At 45.1% G+C, this 7,537-nt stretch overlaps 1 protein-coding gene across 1 annotated transcript in view; it reads right to left on the reverse strand.

Annotated features, from left to right (window-relative positions):
* Pfdn1 (prefoldin subunit 1) overlaps positions 1–7,537 on the reverse strand; it is a 52,013-nt gene that overhangs the window by 18,404 nt on the left and 26,072 nt on the right. The window lies entirely within an intron of this gene.

The following is a 7,537-nucleotide window of genomic DNA, read 5'->3' on the forward strand; positions in this document are numbered from 1 at the left end:
CTGCCTCTGCCTCCCGAGTGCTGGGATTAAAGGCGTGCGCCACCACCGCCCGGCCTTTCCACCACATCTTAAAGGTTGGAGAATGTCTCCATCTTGTGAACCTGTCCCAGACTCTCTCCAACAGGAGGATGTAAAGTGCAGGAGGGAGAGATGACTCCAGGACACAGGACAAAATCCCAGCCTCGCCTGACTCCTCTCTTCCGCGCTCAGACACAGTCATCTTCTCTGCCTTCATATCTATCCACTGCCACCCACAGTCCAAGACGGCAGAACCTACCACCTGGATGGCACAGAAGCCTTCATCAAACTATCCACTGAGGCCAGCAGGAGACGTAAGAGATGAGGAAAAGCCGGGCTGCTGGTGCACACCTTTAGTCCTAGTAATCGGGAGACAGAGGCAAGCGGATCTCAGAGGCCAGCCTGGTCTACATAGTGAGTTCCAGGACAGTCAGGGTTACATCGTGAGACTCTGTCTCATAAATAAATAAATAAATAAATAAATAAATAAATAAATAAATAAATAAATAAATAAATGGGGGGTGGTAAAGCAAACACTCCCAAAGCCTGCAGTATCCAAGCTTCATGTGAACACCAGGCTTCCCTCAGACACACTCAAGCCTTCCGTCCAAAAAATCTGCAAAGAAAACAATCCATTTTTTGGCTCTGGTATTAAAATGGTCAGATTCAGACACTATCCCACTCCAAATCAAAACAGGAATTATGCAAAGAAAGGATTTCAGATGAGACTTTAGCAACCTAGACAATGAAAACCCAAGCAAGTCCTCAGTCAGTTAAGTCAAGAAAAACTCAGGAACACCAGAAGCCTAAAAGTCTTCCTGGTTTTCACCCAATTCACCTCTCTCTGTGACACACGGGGGACAGGAAGACATGCGGGGACCCTTCAACAGCTTCACAGACACAGACTGCTGGGTCTCTTGTACAGCGTTATTTTGATTAGGAGAAATGGAGAGCAGAGATCCACACAAACCCAGGCACAGTTTTCCATGTGGCTGTCTCTGACTCTCCGGCTGGCTTTCGGGACCCTATTCTTCATACCGGGTCGCCTTGCCCAGCCTTAGTACATGGGGAGGTGCTTAGTCTACTGCCGTGTTTTGTCCACATTCACGGGAGGCCTTCCCTTTTCTGAAGAGAAAAGGAGGAGGAGTGGATGGGGGCCCCTCGCCGCCTCCCCCCACATTGAGACGAGAAGAGGGAGGGGAAACTGTGGCCAGGGTTTAAGAATAATTAGTTAATTTTTAAAACCTGCTGAAAAAGAAAAAAAAAATCAAATACAGGAAGGGCCAGCAAGATGGCTCAGTGAGTCGAGGTGCCTGCGGCAAAGCCTGGCTTTTGGTCCCCAGGACCTACATGGTAGGAGGACAGAACTGACTCCTCGGCCAAACTGTCTTCAGACTGCAAGCAGGAGCCTGTGCATGATCACACACAAATACATACAAAATAAATAATGTTTCAAGTTTTAAATTAAATGCAGGAAGGTGTATTGGAGGCACATGTGTGGTCAAACACCTGGTTAGGGCTAAGTGCATCTCCTTCTCAGACACTAGCTCTCCCATTCGAACCACCAGCCCTCATTTGCCTGCCTTCTCTCAACACACACGCTCTCTCAGTGCATCCCCACTATCAAAAGCCAGAGGCACAAGACCACAAATGCACGTTAATCTCCAGCACAGACGGAGTCACAGCAAGCTTTGTGAGCCCCTGGCTCTGGCTCTCCACTGTAAATGGATGTGAGTATACAGCCCTATGGGGTTTGAGAAAAAGGAGCACTCAACAGTCTTGTCAGTGTTTTAAACAAACATCCTATGGGAATGGCACCAGGTTGCTTTCACCTTCCTTCCCAGGAACTCAACTGAGCACAGCACCATCCTATGCAGCTCAACAGCAAAGGCCTTAGAACTCCCTCCCCTTATTTGTTATTTTAGCAATTTAGTGGAGACGCCTGACAATTAAACAGGCCTAGAATAGCTAAAGGGATGAGGATTATCAAAAACTATCAGCAAAAAACAACGAAGTCACCACTTCCTCCACCATAAGAGAGAACCATTTCCCACATCTCTGCAGCATCATACAATCTGAACCTTTGGAGTCACAGATAAAAATAGTATTGCAGTATAGAAACCAGTGGAAACTGATACGGTTTCCTGAACTGGAATTCTGTTCCACGCTCACATCTATTTTCTTAAAAACAAAAGCAGAAGTTGGGTGTGGTGGCATATCTCTGTAATCCCAGCACTTGGGAAGCTGAGACAGAAGGACTAGGCCTTCAAGGACAGTCTTGGTTACTTAGCAAGTTCATAAGGGCCAGGGCTACAGAGACCCCCATCTCAAAAACCAAACAAAGCTGAAGTAAATAAAACTAAATTGTTTTACAAAAAAAACTTAGGACTAGCCAGCAGTGGTTAAAGGCACTTGCTGCTCACGCCTGACTTCAACCCCAAATCCCACATGGTGGAAAAGACCTGACCTTCCCCTCATCTACTACCTCTGCCCGTGTACTTCAGTGTGCATGGGTTCATGTTAGAGTACACACACACACACACACACACACACACACACCAGGCTGTGAGCCACCTGACGAAGGGGCTAGGAACCCAACTACAGCCACTGCAAGAACGATGAGCACCCCCTTTGCTGAGTCGTCTCTCCAGCCCCATTACAAACTACTTTTGACCATCATAGGAACACCTCTGACTTAAGTTACCACCAAACTATGGAGGGAGATACCATCCTGCCACAGATGCGCTCACTAAAGCAGACAGAGCCTTCTCCTCACTGAGAAATGAACACTCTGGCTTTTCCTGGACAACACCTTTCTGTCTGTCTGTCTCAGGTTCTCATGGAGCCCTGGATGGCCTGGAACTACATAACAAAGGAAGACCGTCAACTTCTGATTCCCCCTGCCTCTACCTCCCAGAGTGCACCTGCTTGGTCAGTATCTGTAGCTTGAAGCTGGCAATCCCCTGTACTGTAAGAACAGCAACTGACCGAGTGAGAATGAGGGTAAGTGGAAGTCCCCATGGTTACACCACCAAGGAGCTGCTCGCTATCATGAAGGAAAATTTAAAAGGGAACTCATCAAAAGAAACAAGCCTCTAGGTAGCCCAAAAAAGACCTGAGGCCCAGGAAGCCAGGAGTCTGTATCTATGAAGGACATATAAAGTGTGTAGCGGCCAAGGCTGAGGTCAATAGTCCTCTGAAGCATCCAACAGAATGACTGCTGTGCACCAACAGTACGAGAGGAGCAACAAGGCCACCCAGATTCAGATCCGTGAGAAGGGAACAACTGAGCCAAGATGCAGGAAACCACCTCTGGGTTCACTGCGATGCACACGTAGTTACTGAAGGGAAAACTTAGCCACAAAATGAAGGCTCACCACCAGGGAGTAGAGCCAATCAAAGGGATGAGCATAGACAAAGTATCTGTAATGTATGTTTTACAGACAGATAAATAATAGAGTTGACTAGTTAAAAAGAACAGTCCGTTGAACTGTTTACATCTAAATTCTCCTCAGACCAAAAATATTTCTACTGAGGATATGAAATATACCAAAGTTTCTATTTGGGCAAATTTAACCAAATATAACACAACACATGCACACTAAGGCACTGGGAATAGTGATGCAGGGAACACGTGATCAGAATAAGAACACATGTGGGCACTGAGGGACCGATGCCTACACTACTTCTGAAGGCCATACATTCCGCCTATGACACCAGGACACGGGGATCACACAGAGTTCACCATCAACTAGGCTCTTTTACACTTACGTCTTAAACAACCAAAAACTATTTTAAAATGAACATTTTTGTAAATGCTGAGAATGCAAATGAACTCCATAAAGAAATTACCAGCCATGTATGAAATCTCAATGTACGAAGCACTAAAAACCATCACATGGCTGGGCGATGGTGGCACACGCCTTTAATCCCAGTACTCGGAAGGCAGAGGCAGGCAGATCTCTATGCGTTCAAGACCAGCCTGGTCTACAGAGCTAGCTCCAGGGCAGGCTCCAAAGCCACAAAGAAACCCTGTCTTGAAAAACCAAAAAAAAAAAAAAAAAAAGCATCACATGGCCCAGAATTCCAAGCGAAAACAAAGGAACTTGGCTGGAAACTTGGTCTTTGCATTTCTTAAAAATAAAAAAATAGCCAGGTAGTGGTGGCACACGCTTTTAATCCCAGTACTTGGTGGCAGAGGCAGGTGGATCTCTGTGAGCTCAAACCCAGCCTGGTCTACAAGAGCTAGTTCCAGGATAGGTACCAAAGCTACACAGAGAAATCCTGTCTCAAAAAAAAATAAAAAATTAAAAAATACAAATAAAGTCATAAGTGCCTTGCTGCCTAGCTAGTACTGAAAGAAGTTTGTGGAGTCAATTTCTGACATATATTCCTTTCTAGGACTCAAGTTCTGCTGGGGTGAAGATAAAGGTAGTCTCCAGGCACTTTGAGGTCTGTAAGGATAAGAATGGACTGTGTCCTAGAACTTCTATACAATGTGATACTAGACAGCAAGGAGGATAACAAACACTTCACACACAACAAAGTCCAAAAAGAGGTTAAGTTACATTATTTTTAGGATACATTTGCAGGTAATAATACTAATACTTTTATTCTATGGGTGCTTTGCCTTGATGTATATCTGTGTACCACGTGCCCGATGCCCACAGAAGCCAGAAGGGGGCACAAGATCCCTTAGAAACAAGATACATATAGGTGTGAGCTGCCATTGTGGGTGCTGGGAATTGAACCTGGGTCCTCTGGAAGAGTAGCCAGTGCTCTGAATGGCTGAACTATCTCTCTGGGTCCATAAAGAGTAAATAGAGCTGAAAAGATGGCTCAGCTGCTAAAAGCACTGACAACTCTTGCAGAGGAAACAAATTTGATTCCGAGCCCCCCCAGCTGCCTGTAATTCCAGCTCCAGGGGATCTGACCCTAGCTTCCTTGGGCAATTGCCCTCTCATGTACACACCCACACTGACATACACACAAACCCACACAGACACACACACATATAAATAAAATAAAACTTAAAAACAATTTTTTTTAGATTTTTTAAAATAACTATCTTTGTGTAGGAACATTTTGTATGTGTACCACATGCATGCCTGGTGCCTTTGGAATTTGAAAAAGGATGTTAGATCCCCTAAAACTGGACTTATGAATGGCTGTGAGCTGCCATGTGGGTCTGGGATCTGAACCTGGATCCTCTTCAAGAGCAGCAAGTGCTGGATTATCTCTTCAGCCTCAAAACAAATCTTTTTTGAAAAATTAAATGGTTACCTCAAAAGTTAGGGTAGTGAAAATAATTAACTAATTCATTTTTTAAAAAGTCAGACATGGTGACACATGCTTTTAATCCAAACACTGAGAGGCAGAGGCAGGCAGATCTCTGAGTTCAAGACCATTTGGACTACAGAGGAGTTGGACAGCCAGGGCTATGTAGAGAAACCTTGTCTTGAGAATAAAAGGGGGAAATAGGGTGAGATGGTTGTCAGGCATGGTGGCACTTTGCTTTAAACCCTGAACTCGGGAGGCAGGGACAGGAGGATATCTGAGTTTGAAACCAGTCTGATGTACATAATGAGTGGCAGGCCAGCCAGGGCTATAGTGAGACCCTGTCTCAAAGAGAGCAGCTGCCTGTGGGGAGGGGCAAGGAGGATGCAGTGTGACCAGGAAGTGAAAAACAAACATTCTGGGCACCTCTGGTGTCTTGCCCATATCTGATTTCTCAGCCTTATGATTATTATCAGTATTTGCTTTATAATTCTTAAACTATATTTAATACATATTTCTTTGAATTCCATATGTCATTACAAAATAATTAATTAGACTAAAATTATAATGGGTTCTAAGCTGAGTTATTCAAGCAGCTGAAATGGGCATATTCCATGCCTAAGATTTTTGAGTTATTTTTAAAGAATTATTTTATTATAATGGGGGTGTGCATGCTAGTGCACCTTGTGGCAGAGGCCAGAGGTATCAAGCCCACAGGCTGCAGTTACAGGCAGTGTGGGCAGCCTGACGAGAGCAGTGGGAACTGAACGCAGGACCTGCTGAAGAACAGTGTGTGCTCTTAAGCACTGGCCATCTCTCCAGCCCTCGTGCTAAATGTTTTTAAAGTATTCTGGGGATCCCCAAAGACAGGTCCCATCACAGAACCACTGCCAGCTCAAAAATGAAATATTTACAGCAAAACTGGACATCCACCACAAGTGCCACCTGTGCTCTGGAAAAAATTACCCTCAGTGGGGAGAGTAAAATTTCCTTAAATTGTAGGAATTCCCCCAAAATATGTTCTCATTAGGGATCAGAGCTAAGCCAGTTGTAGCATCACAGATGCCTCCTATCTGGTTCCTGCATCAGTTCTCTTCCGCTTTTAGAATTTAATAAAATGTTTTGGATTTTACGTATAGCCTGGGCTGGGGAAATATTTCAACAACCCTAATATTGCAACGCTTTGCCTCAGAAATGGCACAAAGCCAAGGACCAGAGGCCTGCATTTCCTCACTCTTACTCTGTCACTGCTGAGCTAACCAGGGTGGTGGCAAGGGTGGTAACCCTGTTGGACACAGAAGGAAAAGGCAGTGGCAGAAGAGCATAGAGATGTGCCTAAAAGCAGAAAGAGACCATGGTGGGGGTCAGCCTCAACAGTGCACCAATCAGAGACCCCAAAAGAGCTCCACTGAAACACAGAACAGCACAGGAGACAAATTAACAATTAGACTGACAACTGTAACAGCAGATGCTAGAAATAAGTGGGAAGCTACTTTTAGAAGAGCTGAGACAGCCCTAAATCAAAAGCGTATGCCCTGAAGTGTGCATGCAGTAACCATGGGCACTTACACCCGCACAGCCTCTAATATCACTGCCCACTAGACTGGCGGATGAAAGACACATTCGTAAATACCCTTAGAGAAGGAGATCCCAGCCATCTTTCATCACTAACTGAATATGCAGAAGAAAAATAAGAAGAGAGAATTATTAAAATTAATGTGAGTCTGTTCTAGTACCCAAGTGGGTTTCAGGTGCAGGAACAGACGATTAATGTGTGCAATTAAAAAAAAACACCTAAGAGGCAGGCTGTGGTGGCACACGCCTTTAATCCCAGCCCTGTGAAACCAGAGGCAGGAGATCTCTGAGGCCAGTCTGGTCTACAGAGTGAGTTCCAGGACAGCCAGGGCTACACAGAGAGACCCTGTTTCAAAAACCCAAAACCCAAATCCAAAATCAAAACAAAAGCTCATAAGGATTTTTTCAGGAAAATTTGCTTCAGGAAAGAAAAAGATCTTGCACGTGTAGGCTGATGGTAAAAACAGAGGTCATTGGCCAGGTGGTGGTAGTGCACACCTTTAGTCCCAGCACTCAAGAGGCAGAGCTCTGAGAATTCAAGGCCAGCGTGGTCTACAAAGTGAGTTCCAGGGCAGCAGGAATGTTGCACAGAGAAACCTTGTCTTGAAAAACCAAAACCAGAGGTCACAGGCAGAGATGGAAAGTGAAGGTGTCTCACACCAGTGTT

The sequence above is a fragment of the Microtus ochrogaster genome, chromosome 18 (assembly GCF_000317375.1).
Source record: "Microtus ochrogaster isolate Prairie Vole_2 chromosome 18, MicOch1.0, whole genome shotgun sequence".
In the NCBI taxonomy this organism is placed as follows: domain Eukaryota; kingdom Metazoa; phylum Chordata; class Mammalia; order Rodentia; family Cricetidae; genus Microtus; species Microtus ochrogaster.